The sequence below is a fragment of the Schistocerca americana genome, chromosome 11 (genome assembly GCF_021461395.2).
Source record: "Schistocerca americana isolate TAMUIC-IGC-003095 chromosome 11, iqSchAmer2.1, whole genome shotgun sequence".
Taxonomy (NCBI): domain Eukaryota; kingdom Metazoa; phylum Arthropoda; class Insecta; order Orthoptera; family Acrididae; genus Schistocerca; species Schistocerca americana.
The window spans coordinates 116,428,376-116,443,562 of NC_060129.1; the positions used below are offsets into that span (position 1 = coordinate 116,428,376).

Genomic DNA, 15,187 nt, shown 5'->3' on the forward strand with positions numbered 1-15,187 from the left:
GATAACCCGGACAGTGTAACACTGTGAAAAGATGTGCTGGCCGTGCACCGAGGCATGTTTAGCCACAGGGTGATCCTCATTACCAACAAACACTGTCTGCCTGTGTCCGTTCAAGCGAATGGACAGTTTGTTGCTGGAAATTCCCACATATAAAGCTTCACAGTGTAGGCAGGTCAGTTGGTAAATCACGTGGGTGCTTTCACACGTGGCTCTGCCTTTGATCGTGTACACCTTCCGGGTTACAGGACTGGAGTAGGTGGTGGTGGGAGGGTGCACGGGACAGGTTTTACACCGGGGGCGGTTACAAGGGTAGTAGCCAGAGGATAGGGAAGGTGGTTTGGGGATTTCATAGGGATGAACTAAGAGGTTACGAAGGTTAGTTGGACGGCGGAAAGACACTCTTGGTGGAGTGAGGAGGATTTCGTGAAGGATGGATCTCATTTCAGGGCAGGATTTGAGGAAGTCGTATCCCTGCTGGAGAGCCACATTCAGAGTCTGATCCAGTCCCGGAACGTATCCTGTCACAAGTGGGGCGCTTTTGGGGTTCTTCTGTGGGAGGTTCTGGGTTTGAGGAGATGAGGAAGTGGCTCTGGTTATTTGCTTCTGTACCAGGTCGGGAGGGTAGTTGCGGGATGCGAAAGCTGTTGTCAGGTTGTTGGTGTAATGGTTCAGGGATTCCGGACTGGAGCAGATTCATTTGCCACGAAGACCTAGGCTGTAGGGAAGGGACCATTTGATGTGGAATGGGTGGCAGCTGTCATAATGGAGGTACTGTTGCTTGTTGGTGGGTTTGATGTGGACGGACGTGTGAAGATGGCCATTGGACAAGTGGAGGTCAATGTCAAGGAAAGTGGCATGGGATTTGGAGTAAGACCAGGTGAATCTGATGGAACCAAAGGAGTTGAGGTTGGAGAGGAAATTCTGGAGTTCTTCTTCACTGTGAGTCCAGATCATGAAGATGTCATCAATAAATCTGCACCAAACTTTGGGTCGGCAGGCCTGGGTAACCAAGAAGGCTTCCTCTAAGCGACCCATGAATAGGTTGGCGTACGAGGGAGCCATCCTGGTACCCGTGGCTGTTCCCTTTAATTGTTGGTATGTCTGGCCTTTGAAAGTGAAGAAGTTGTGGGTCAGGATGAAGCTGGCTAAGGTAATGAGGAAAGAGGTTTTAAGTAGGGTGGCAGGTGATCGGCGTGAAAGGAAGTGCTCCATCGCAGCGAGGCCCTGGACACGCGGGATATTTGTGTATAAGGAAGTGGCATCAATGGTTACAAGGCTGGTTTCTGGGGGTAACAGATTGGGTAAGGATTCCAGGCGTTCGAGAAAGTTGTTGGTGTCTTTGATGAAGGATGGGAGACTGCATGTAATGGGTTGAAGGTCTTGATCTATGTAGGCAGAGATACATTCTGTGGGGGCTTGGTAACCAGCTACAATGGGACGGCCGGGATGATTGGGTTTGTGGATTTTAGGAAGAAGGTAGAAGGTAGGGGTGCGGGGTGTCGGTGGGGTCAGGAGGTTGATGGAGTCAGGTGAAAGGTTTTGTAGGGGGCATAAGGTTCTGAGGATTCCTTGAAGCTCCACCTGGACATCGGGAATGGGGTTACCTTGGCAAACTTTATATGTAGTGTTGCCTGAAAGCTGACGCAGTCCCTCAGCCACATACTCCTGACGATCAAGTACCACAGTCGTGGAAGCCTTGTCCGCCGGAAAAATGACAATGGAACGGTCAGCCTTCAGATCACGGATAGCCTGGGCTTCAGCAGTGGTGATGTTGGGAGTAGGATTAAGGTTTCTTAAGAAGGATTGAGAGGCAAGTCTGGAAGTCAGAAATTCCTTGAAGGTATGCATTTTTCCTTACACGAGGCATCAGAACAACATTTCACCATGCAACACCGGTCAACTTTTGTTTGTGTATGAGAAATCGGTTGGAATCTTTCCTCATGTGAGCACGCTGTAGGTGTCGCCACCAGCGCCAACCATGTGTGAATGCTCTAAAAAGCTAATCATTTGCATATCACAACATCTTCTTCCTGTCGGTTAAATTTCGCGTCTGTAGCACGTCATCTTTGTGGTGTAGCAATTTTAATGGCCAGTACTGTATACTGATGATGAGTTTTGTTTAATAAGTCCACTCTGACTCAATTTTTTAAAGTCAAACATCATGCTGGGTGTACGCCACCATGGGAATAAGTGGGTTTCGTGAAATGCAAAACATGAGTGCTGACTCATATACAGACTTCACGTTTTCAAATGATCAAAAGCTGTATTGTGAAGATAACTCCCATCTACACAGTTCAGAAAAGGATCCTAGCAGCAGAAGTTGTGAAGCAGCTATTGTTGAATTCGGAGCACCCTACGCTCAGCATTGTGTTCTGCTACTGGCCGATCAGTTCTGCTCTCGACCACTGTTTGGCGGTGGTCATTCATTCTGGTGGACAGCTGACTGATGATCCTGCCCACGTAAAATGCTGTGCAGAAGTTGCAGCACAACTGGTGTATGACGTGAATGCTGTCACATAGGTGGCCTGGCTCTGATGGAATAGGAGAAGCCTATTACAGGGCCGGAGCATGACGTGTCGGGTGGGTGGATTGGGCAGGTCTTCCACCTGGGTCTCCCACTGGGATTTTACCTGTGCGGCAAAGGGTCAGAGAGAAAAACGACAGTTCAAAAATACAAGAACATTGCAGCAAAAAATAATAAATCTGATACTATGTTACAAATCATATTTATTTTTTTAGATAAAATATTTATTGTCAGTCTCAAAACCACATATAAATATGACTGAGGTAACAAATTTTAAGTACATAAAAATTTGACATCAACATTATAAATATTTTCAGAGAGTGCACAATGTCATGATGCATTTATGATACTTTTTTTTTTTAATTTTAGATAAGTATCCTTAATTCTTATTCATTCATGTTTAGTTGTATTTACAGATTACATTAACAGCTTGTGTGCAGCTGTAAAGGAGAAGAAGAGGTTTCAAAATCTGAGTCTTTTACTGCCAGCACAATAATGACATGACAATTTCGTGACTGATGGAAATCTGTTCCAGAGTGGGACACAAACCTGGACTTCCTGCTCATCACAAGAAGCAGCCACAACTGTCAGGCCATCTGAGCACGCCTCCTGGCCTCATCATACTTCCATTGTCAGTCATATTTACAGTTACAATTTCAGAATACTACCTTTGACGTAATTCAGTTGATAATAATCACAAGTGTCATTGGTTACATATCACTAAGGAATTAAGGCAAGGATAATATATTTGCTGAACACTATTTAACGAATTGTAGATGGAGCTCAATTAGGACTTGGGAGTGGCACAGTTGCTTAGGTGGGCCACGCCTGAATGTCACTCACTATTGCTCTCTCTTGGTGACCGTGTAGGTTGCAGAAGGGAGAGTCACTGCATTGTTATACCATATACAAGGCGTGTTTTTTAAGTAAGTACCATTTTGAAATTTAAAAAAGACGTGCCAAGATATCCCAATAATTTTATTTTTACATGAAAGCCTGTACCTTAATCTATACGCACTGACGCCATTACAGTCTGATTCTTCCTCGTTTACGTTGTGTACTGAGTGTTTAAGATGCCTCCGATAATCGTGAGTCCCGCCGACTGTGAAGTACGGGCTGTTATAAGATTTCATAGTGCTAAAGGCCTAAAACCGATCGATTTTCATCGTGAGATCTGTGCAGTTTACGGAGAAAACATTATGAGTGATGAAATGGTAATAAAGTGGGTGAGAGCATTTAAAGATGGCTGCACAAATGTGCACGATGAACAACGGAGTGGGCGTCCTTCGGTCATTAGTGAAAGTTTGGTGCAGGAAGTGGACAATAAGGTGAGAGAAAACAGACGCTTTACGATTTCGTCCTTGCGGGATGACTTTGCTAATGTTTCTCGTAGTGTTTTGTACGTCACTGTGACCGAGCACTTGAATTACTGAAAATTGTGCAGACGTTGGGTACCGAAAATGTTGACAGTGCATTTCCTTTCCTTGAGCAGTACCAGAACGACGGTGATGATTTCTTAAGCCAAACTGATATGGGCAATGAAACACGGGTGGCCAACGTCACACCAGAATCAAAGCAACAGTCCGTGGAAGTTGAGCAAGGGTATCGTTTTGCTGCAAGACAATGCCCGTCCGCATGTGGCGAATCGGACCACAGATCTCATCACATCTTTCCAATTGGAAACTCTAGATCATCCTCCGTACAGCCCCGATCTTGCACCCAGTGACTACCATCTGTTCCTGCACTTGAAGAAACACCTGGGCGGTCAGCGTCTTCAAGACGATGACGAAGCCAAAACAGTGGTGGTGATACAATGGTTAACAAGTCAGGCGGCAGACTTCTATGAGGAGGGTATTCAAAAACTGGTATAACTTTATGACAAGTGCCTCAATATTGACGGAAATTATCTAGAAAAGTAGATTAAGGTACAGGCCTTCATGTAAAGATAAAATTATTGAGATATCTTAGCACATCTTTTTTTAATTTCAAACCGGTACTTACTTAAAAAACACGCCTTGTAATTCTCCTATTCTGAACTATCTGTACCCCAAAAAATCACATTCTGCGTTTCTGCTCTGTACTGAGTCCCATACTGCTTTCGTCTGCTACCTGTATCTTTGTTGGCCCACTCCTCGTGCTCAAGGTAGTTCTGATAATGTGCATTTTGATGACAGCAATGTTTGCAGTGCCCTGGAAGAAGAAATCAGCAATTCTGGCTCAGAAGGGGAAGCCGATGATATTATTTGGATATGTAGCTGACAGTGCAGCCTTAGCAGAATCAGAGGAAGAGATGGCAGAAACTCAGGAGATTTAGCAAATAATGCCAGTGGATTAAAGTGGAAAAGAGTGAAATGATAGAAGTATCCAGACAGGCCCCTAAAAACGCCCCATCACATTTAGGAATACAGAACTTAGCCAGAGTGGAAAATTTTGAATACCTCAGCACCTGGTTTGACAGGCATAATAACTTTGACAAGAAGTCAAACAATATATTGTCAATGGGTCTAAAACTTATTTCAGTCTGAAACAGGTAATGTTATCAAAAAAATGTGTCAATTAAGACCAGACTCCAAGCCTATAATGCAGTGAAAGTACCAGTTTTATTATATGGACCAAAAACCTTTAGTACTGCAAAAAAGATTAAGAGAACCTGGTGATCCTTGAATGGGAAACCACGAGAGAGATCTTCAGACTAATCCACTAAGAGAACGCCCGGAGCTGTAGATAGAACTGAGAACTGTAGGATGTGATGAAACATCCAAAAATTGTGCAGAAAATGGAAGTGGAGAGGGCACATTTCCAGGATGCCAGACACCTACTGGGCCGATGGCAGGATGAACTGCAGAAGGACCTTCAGTAGCTGGGCATGAATGAGAACTCAATCCAAATCGCACAAGACTGCCATCTGTGGAGGAACACTGTAAGGTTGGCACATGTCTTCAGGGTTCATCATCAGTAGTATGTATGTATGGATGGGTGGGTGGGTGCATGTATGAATGTATGTGCATATTAATAAGAACCTGAACTGGAAGTCGTACGTTACAGATTCTCTTGAACATTTACTCTCATTGCAGACAATATCAGATTTTGGAGGTGAAAATGTCGAAAAACTTTACCTTTACCATTTTCATTCATTAATATTGATGGTATGATATTCTGTGGTAATCTATCATTGAGGAGAAAAGTGTGTGTTGCACAGGAGGCTGTAATAAGGGTGGCATGTAGTGTCCACACTAGAACCTCTTGTAGAGAACTCCATAAGCAGTTGAGTATACTGACCACAGCCACACAGTGCATCTACCCCCTTATGGAGCTTGTTGCCAGTGATCAATAAAGGTTAAAAAAGAAGAGTACCATTCATAAATATAATACTAGAAGTATAAATTGAATATTAAAGTATAAATAATGTACTCATTCACCCTTAGTGTGGCCCAGAAAGGAGTGAAGTACTCAGCCATAAAAAATCTTTGACCACCTATCCAATGATTGAAGTACTTAATGGATAAACTTCAGGCACAAACTGAAATCATATACAGGGTATCCCACGAGGGATGGACAATATTCAGAGATAAGGCAGGAATAATCATTTGAATTGAAAAATCTTCATACAAAGATATGCCGTATTCCGAATGGTTTCCAAGACAGAACACATTTAATGTACCTTGTTATTTACTTTCTGTATTATTCAGTATACTGTCATTGTTTACAACAAGCCTCTATAGTGCTGAGACAAGCAATTTGATATAGAACACATGTGGTCTTTCAAGTCGGGAACCTACCTCGAATTGTTCCACAAAAAGTACCTAAGCTACAGCAAACGCAAGTGGTGAGTAATTTTCAGAATTATCTCCCTCTCTTCAAGCTAGCTGTTAGTCCTAAAGAAAAAATGAATAGGAACTTTTTTGTAGAAAATCTGATGTAGTTTAATTTTGTACTGTGACTCATTTTCATTGGGTGCTACAGTTTTCGAGTTATTCAAGAAAAAGGTAGAAAAGTGATATTTAACACGTTTTATCTCAGAAACCATTCGGAATAGGGCATATGTACATATAAAGTTTTTTGCTTCAAATGAGCGCTCATGTCTTCTCCCTGATATTGAATGCTCCTCCTGGGACACCTTGCATACACTTGACAGTTGGCAGGGAGGGAGGGGTTAGAGACAAGATGGGAGACATACAGACAGGTAGGAGGGCGGGGGGGGGGGGGGGGGGGAGAAAGAAAGAGAGAGAGAGAGAGAGACTGAACATAGTTAAGTGTAAATCACTGTATACATGTAAAAAAATTAAAAATTATAACTTAAGAAATTGTGTGAATAGCCAGCAGAATGGCATATTTTGCATTCAGAAAGTGTTCACAGAGTGGAAATGACTAAACTAAACTAATTTGTTTGTAGCATCTCCTATTCCCAAACTGGCAATGTGCTTCAAAGAGTTAACAGAGGCGTATGTGGCTGTAGGAGGTGATGGAAATGCATGCACTCCTCCTTATCAGCACCTCTGTTCCATGCAGAGGGCTCCAAGTGAGTGCAACGAGAGTACGAGTTACTTCACAGTCACTGTTTCAAATGTCATGAAGAGCTCTTTCTTATTTATATGACATACGTCAATTTGAAATTTCCTTCTGTATCTTCTTGCAGCTACCTTTTAGGAAAAAAGGAGAGATATACAAGGTTATTTTAAAAGAAGCATCCAATTTGATTAACACAATGAAACATAAGTTGATGAAGCCAATGAGTGCTATATGCAAGAAATTATTTTTTGTACTGAAGGGTTGTAGAGATAGAGAGAGCTGTAATATAGCCCGAGGTCTAGGTTATGCTGTGCCATAATGGAATAGTTGTGAGTAGGAGGAGGCCAATGAATGTGATGTTTAGAGAAAACACTTGGAATCACTTGCTGATGTTGTGACAATAAACCTCACTGGCCAGTATTGAACCATTCAAGTTGTAATTCTGGCTGCAGATTGTGCATCACAAAATCAGTTTTATTGTTGTAGTGAATATCGTGCTAACTAATTATCAGCACTGTTCTTGTGAATAAATTGTACATTCCATGGTTATAAACACATCAGAGTTTGGCACAATTATCTCAACTCTTGGCAACTACAGTGTACTGGGAGAATTTTACCTACAAAAGGAGAGAGCCTACAAAATATTTGTGCGACACATTCTCAAGTACTGCTCAAGTGGTTGGGATCTACACAGGGTAACACTGAGGGAAGACATTGGAACAATTCAGAGATGTGCTGCCAGATATGTTATAAGTCAGTCTGACCAGTAGCAGGGTGTTAAGAAAGGGAACACTTGGAGGGAAAGCAACAATTTTTCCATGACACTCTATAGAGGATGTTAAAGGAATCAACATTTGTGCCAGAGTACACAACATTTTATTGCCTCCAATTTTCATACTTTACGAGGACCATAACGATAAAGTAAGGGAGATTATGGCTTGTAAAGGGGCAAACAAGAATTTCTTGCAAGTGAAACACAAAAAAGGGATGACACAGTTGTACATTGGCCTTAAGTGTGTGATGTAGATGTGGCTTTTGTAATGGAAGTAATTTTCCTTTATAGCCTGTTGTTTTATTGTGTAATTAACACTTTATTCCATTATTTATCAGTCAACTAATTTCATCCTGTTGGGACATTCTCAGGTTATATTACAATAAAAAAATTATTTTGGTTACAGAATGTCATCATCCATATAGCATTCATGGAAGACAAAGCAACATACGATGGCAACCCCAGTAAGAGTTCTCTGCAACCATGCCTGCTAGGTATGAGCAAAACTGTCACAAATGTGAAGGCCACCTGTAAAATAGAAGGAATGCTGCCCTTGTAGCGGTTTTGTTGCTGCACCAGCATACATGGTTTATTGCAATATGGTAGTGTAGCTGATAAAGTGCAAACACACATGGTGTGGTCAACATGTTTTAATGTTATGTTGGCGCAGTGATAATACCCAGATAAAGGCAGAATCCTTTCATTTTTACACATGTGGATTTAACATATACAATAGTAAGTGGTAACATTATACGTAATCTGTACTTTGCACTTTTTGTATCAATTGTGTTAAATGTTGATATGTATACAGTTTGTGACCATACTAAAATGGTTGCTTGGAATTGTTATTAGGGACAATATCACTAATTTGTGGACCATGACATACTGGAAGTATAACAATTTTTAATGACATACAACTCGATAAGCCCACCTCCGTAGATGAGGTTGCTAATGCCCACTCTTGTGGTGGCCCTCACCTCGACTTGCAGGCATATTGGTTCATATCCTGGTGATGGAAAATTTTCACTGTCAGTATTTGGCTGGCAGGGGGAGGAGAGGTCATGGCGTGAAGTTTCTGACTGCCAGACTTTGCACCAATGCGCTGGATTTCGTTCCAGATCTCTCCACAGTCTCTCATCAAAGTGATCCTGTGACAATGTAGATGGTGATCCATCCACCAGAAGGAACTGTTAAGCTTGGTACCCCTGACGGTGCTATTTGAGAAGAGCTGGACGTGTGCCGGCACTAAGTTTCATCTTCTCCCTTAAAAACTAAACTAAACTCCTCCCGAACAGGCTACGAAGGCCCAATGGTACCGACCGGCCGCCATGTCACCCTCAGTCCATAGACATCACTGGATGCAGATACGGAGGGGCATGTGGTCAGCACACCACTCCCCCGGCCGTATGTCGGTTTCCGAGACCGGAGCCGCTACTTCTCAATCGAGTAGCTCCTCAGTTTGCCTCACAAGGGCTGAGTGCAGCCCGCTTACCGACAGCACTCGGCAGACCGGATGGCCACCCATCCGAGTGCTAGCCCAGTCCGACAGTGCTTAACTTCGGTGATCTGACGGGAACCGGTGTTATCACTGCGGCAAGGCCGTTGGCCATCCTCTCCCTTACCTTCATCCAAAACAGCACAAACCCAACACTAAACTATACAAGCATTCGTCACAGTCATCCGTATGGCACAGGTATACATTTGGCACTCGGTAACAGGTCCGGGTAAGGCAATGGTGAACAAACTCCACTAGAGTGCAGCCTGGGATGGTGATGCAGGATCCCTGCACCTGTTCTCCCAAACTCATTCCCTGAGTATGGGACTACTTTGACTTTGAACTGAACTGGATGCTGCCCAAATGGGCGAAATCAGCTGAGTGCTGAATAACGAAATAAAATGTTCACTTTAAAACTGAAACAACAGCCTATGCAAGAAAATGATGTCCTCCAAGAATTCTATAGTGGTTGCAGATCCACACACAAAAAAGTATTCAGATGTAGAACTTTGCCCCATTCAGTGACAAGCAGAATAGAAGAGAACGGAAGTAATAGTGATTCCAGGTACCCTCTGCATGGCTTGTGGGACAAGCAGATATAGGCTGTAAATAATGGCAGAGCAGCTGCTGTTTCTGATAATGATGTCAGTAGTGAAATATTACCTGCACAGTGTGCACACCAACAAAAATTGTACTAGAAATGGACCTGAAGAGTTACAGCAATTACCTAGCCACTTTTTATACAGCTTTATTTATGTCAAAATGCCTTTCAGGTCTTCAGCAGTTTTCGGTTGGTGTAATAAATTTCACTGCTTCTAGTGGATATTTTGAATGCTACAGTGGGCCAGCATAAAATAGTAATGTTGCTTTTACTGTGTGAAATATGCCATATCAGTTTCGTAAAATTCAATATAATTTAGTTATCATTCTATTAATGCTACCCAGCCATTATTTTACTAGACAGATATGCATTCATGTTAATTCCTATTAGTAACCATTTTATATCATTAACACTAAGAAAATTGAAAAGAAGCTAGCTATAAAATAACCTAGCACGATTCATTACAGAATACACATTGTATATTAACCAGGTTTGTAGTCTCATAAAAGTGTGTCGCAAATTTTAAGGTCGGCAGAATTAGGTCTGTAAACATAACTGAATTGAGAAATAGTTTTGCAGTCTGTGAGGAAAGCTGTTAACTTGACTTTCGATGTAATTTCCAATAAAAACATTTGGGGAATGCTGCATTGCATCAGCACATCTGAAAGTGTATGGGCTGCACAGATAAAGGAGAAGGGACCTAACTATTAATTAAACGTAAATATAGAGCTTGAGAAATTAGACAGTCACTATTTTGCACAGGACAGCTGCAGCATGCAAAATGCAGTCAACAAAAATGTTATACTCACGAAGATATAAATCTATTACTCCAATTAAAAGTGGACATAAGCCCAAAACAAATCTCATTGTAAATCCTTTCTTCTTGTGCCTGTTCCTGTTTCTCTGTGATGTCGGAATATGAAGCAGGTTGAGTTATGTTACTGGCAGTCGGTGGCCAGATACCATTCCTGATGCGATCACTGCTCTCCTGGGACAAAATTCGCGTACCCCACGTGTTTGAGTTTAGAGTAAATCTCGTGCTCAAGTTTGTGACTGTTTTTTTAAATGTTTCCATAGCGCGTATCACAGATGGGATGTTTGTACCAGTCCAGTATTTACCTAGTTGGATGTGGGAAACTGCCTAAAAACCACATCCACATTGCCCAGCCCACTACCCCCACTATCCAAGAGGCGGATTCGATCCGAGGTAGGGTCGACTCCTCACATGTTGGAAGTGGCACGTTACTACACTCAGGTATATGGGCAGGTCAAAATCTTTCTATAAATAGAGCTGCATAATAAGTGGTTGGTTGCTGTATCTCTTCCAGTAATTTATTCCAGTCTCAGAGCTCAACTGCCATTAACATGGATAACTTAATGAGAACTTGTTATGTGAGTAGTGATTAATTCTGTGCTGACAGTAAATGAAAATAGAGGTGAGTGTTAACAACTATATCACGCTTACTGCTACATGCCAGTACACAGAATCACGTTTCAAATTTCTTACTTCAGTTTGTGTAAACAAAAAAATATTTCATATGTGACTTTTAGCCATTATCTGTACTTTTGTCTGATACAAAATATGTATTACGATGTGTGTGCTAAGGCTACACACGGTCACATAGCGGCTCGGCATATTACGGCACAGGATACGCGTGTGTAGACACCGACAGTGCCGAGAGGGCAGCTGTCGTCGCTGTCGTTAGTGAAGTCGGTATTGAAACGTTAATCGAATGGCGAGGACACTGGTAACAGATACTGTGGTAACAGTCTAGGAGTGTGCGTGGCACACAGACGTATGAAGTGTGTGGAGAAGTGGGCTCGACGCAGCGTACTCCAGAACGACACGAGGTCGGCCCGCAGCCTCTCTCCTACGACTGCGTCTGCCGAGGCGTGAAGCGCACCCACGCGCCGTCCCGCGGCGCAACCACCTGCGCCCGCGGCTCCAGCCGGGGAGGGAAGACCGTGCGGCCCGGCACGGGCGACAGCTCGAAGTGCCTCACCACGGAAGCGATGGCCAGTTTCAGCTGCAGCATCCCCAGCCGCTGACCTGAAACACCGCACTGAGCTGCACTCGGCGCACTGTCCACTCCTCAATCTTGCCTAAAATGACACATTACTTAATTTTGGTGCCAATATACCTGTGGAAACTCATTTGTGTGATACCCTTGAAGAACACGTTGACTGTATTGTGAGCAGGGATGTATTGCACTCTGTCTTTCTATTGATATAAGTAGTTTACTTCAGCTTACTTATGTTTTTCACAACATCACAAAATGCCAAAAAATTTTATGTTAGTCAACATGGCATTGCCTCAGGCCAAAAGGAAATGCTTCATGGTTCAAGTACAATAGGCATGAAGCAAATGGACAAAAACATACATGTGGACACCCCATGCCAGGACTGTTATGGCAGAACTACAGCCAATACATAGGGATCTTTCAGATTTGAAACTCCTGGAAACATGTTTACATGCAAAATTCAGAATCCAAATGACAGTTTCGATAGCTGCAATTGACAGCACAAAAATATGTTTTTCTTGGCATGTTGGCTATTCAGATTGGTGTGATGGAAGCCATAACGCGTTTTGATGATGGAGTAACAAGCAGATTAAAAACTGTGAACAGACAAGGTATCAAAACTGGGGACAACATGAGAAAAGAACTACTATGAGTAGACAGACATGTCTCTGATGTTGAAAGAGCAGCTCAAAGATTGGCAAAGGAGACCAGAACAACAAAGGAAAGAAAGAAAACCAAATAAGATGAAAAGGAACCAGAGACAGCAAGTGTTTTAGCATACTTAGGTATCTTCACCTCATCTAGTGTTAAAGGTACAAAAACAAAATTTTGCACGAATAACAACACAGTGCTTGCCTACAAAGTGAACATCATTATCCCACGATGTATTCAATATCTTAAGTTGGAGCTCGTCATCTGTTCTTAAATTATCACGAGAAAAAAATCAGCTTCTAAAAAACATTTTTGTAAATACACAAAACAAGAAATTGGTAAATTTTCCTACTTTATTCTTTTAACATCTTGACAATTAAAAGAATATAATTTGTTTTAACCTTTTATTTGTGATAGAATGGAAGTATAGGGTACCTAAAATAAAAATTAAACATAATTCCTTATTGATTTTTCTCATTATGAGAGTATTGAAGGGCAATCTGTTTTAATTGTAAAAACCATTGAAAAGTCAAGATTGCACAAATATTTTTCTTTTTTATTCAACACAACCAGTTTCAATCATCTTAATCTTAGGCCTGAGGATGACAGCTACGACTGTTGAAACCAACTGCCTTGGAGAGAGGGGGGGGGAAAGTGATCTCGGCTTTTGAACAGTTTTTAACAATAATTCATTATGTAAGATAAAAATCAATTTTCACTCTATTATGAATTCCACAGTTTCTATATTTTCTTTGCATAGACACCAAAATATACTAACTGTTTCGTTAACGTTTCATTTCAATATATATTAAATTTTTTGTATTATTATATTTCAAAATACCAATAAAAATGATATCCAGATCTCCTTAAGTTCTTATCCACTTTAAATCTGAGGAATATGATCATGTCGATCCCTTCCAAAAACTGATTGTTATATTGTATTTTAAGTCCCACACATTTCAGAACATTTGTTGGGCAGGCAGCACCTCGGCCGTACGTACCGATGCAGACCCTGGGCCCGTCGCCAAATGGCATGTAGGCGGGGTTCCCCCTGGAGCTAGCGACGAGAAACCGCTGCGGCCGGAAGTCCTCCGGGTCCGGGAAGTGGCGCGCGTCTCGCTGTATGGCGAACACGGGCACCACGAGCCGCGTGCCCGCCCCCACCGACACCTCCCTCGCTCCTCCCTCCTCACCCTCCTCGCTCCAGTGCGGCAGCCGGTACGGCTGCGTGGCAACGCGCACCAGGTTTGGGCTCGGAGGGTACTTCCGCAGCGTCTCTGCAAATGTACACACGCAAATAATGTCTGAGAACAGCCGCACACTGTTTCCTGTGCCTTCGTAAAAGTCTCTCTCTGAGATAGTCACACGACATCTGAGCAATTAATAACCACAAAGGAACCACCATTACACAATGGGAGAACCATTCTGTAATTTTGTTTTCTGGACACAGCTGAATCTCCTGTGACATGATACATGTGGCTGCACAAGATACTACCATATAGGTACTAGTAAGGTAGCCAAAAGTTTCGGGCTCATCCAATTTTAAGAACTCAAGATATATACCACTTTTAATCCCCCTTTTTAAAATGTATATAATATTAAGGGAAAACTTTACAAAATTTCTAAATTAAGTTATTTGAAACTTCCTGGCAGATTAAAACTGTGTGGCAGACTAAGACTCTAACTCAGGACATTTGCCTTTCACGGGCAAGTGCTCTACCATCTGGGCTACCAAAGCACGACTCACACCCCGTCCTCACAGCTTTACTTCTGCCTGTAACTCATCTCATACCTACCAAATTTAACAGAAGCTCTCCTGTGAAACTTACAGGACTAGCACTCCCAGTAGAAAGGATATTGTGGGGACATGGCTTTGCTGCAGTCCGGGGTATGTTTCCAGAATGAGATTTTCTCTTTGCAGTGGAGTGTGTGCTGTTGTGAAACTTTCTGGCACATTAAAACTGTGTGCCAGGCTGAGACTCGAACTCGGGACCTTTGCCTCTCGCGGGCAACTGCTCTACTGACTGAGCTACCCACGTGCATGTCACGACCCATCCTCGCAGCTTAACTTCTGTCAGCATCTAATCTGCTACCTTCCAATCTTAACAGAAATTCTCCTGTGAAACTTGCTGCGAGGAAGAGTCGTGAGCTGTGCTTGTGTAGCTCAGTTGGTAGAGCACTTCCCTGTGAAAGGGAAACGTCCCGAGTTTGAGTGTCGGTCTCACACACAGTTTGAATTTGCCAGGAAATTTCATATCAGTGCAGTCTCCACTGCAGAGTGAAAATCTCATTCTGTATACTTTGTTATGGCTCTGGTGTAATTCGAATCAAGTAAGGTACTTAAAAAAAAAAAAAAAAGGAGGAGGTCAGAGTAACTCAAAACAGATATCTACTTTTTAGCTAAAAGATGTTATTCTAATGAGGTTCAATTAAAATATTACTGAAAATACATCCATAATTTTCAAAATACAAAGCACAATTTCTGACTTGTACACCCCAAACGTTGTAGGTATTCAAATTGAATACAAAAATTTAAAAGAAAAAGACCAAAGCAAGTTTTGAACCAGATATCCATAGAAAACCTGATTACTATTCACTGATGCTACTGAAACAG

The 15,187-nt window shown here is 42.3% G+C and overlaps 1 pseudogene; it reads right to left on the reverse strand.

Annotated features, from left to right (window-relative positions):
- Positions 1–9,294: 9,294 nt before the first annotated feature.
- Positions 9,295–9,412, reverse strand: LOC124554303 (annotated as a pseudogene).
- Between the last annotated feature and the right edge of the window lie 5,775 nt (positions 9,413–15,187).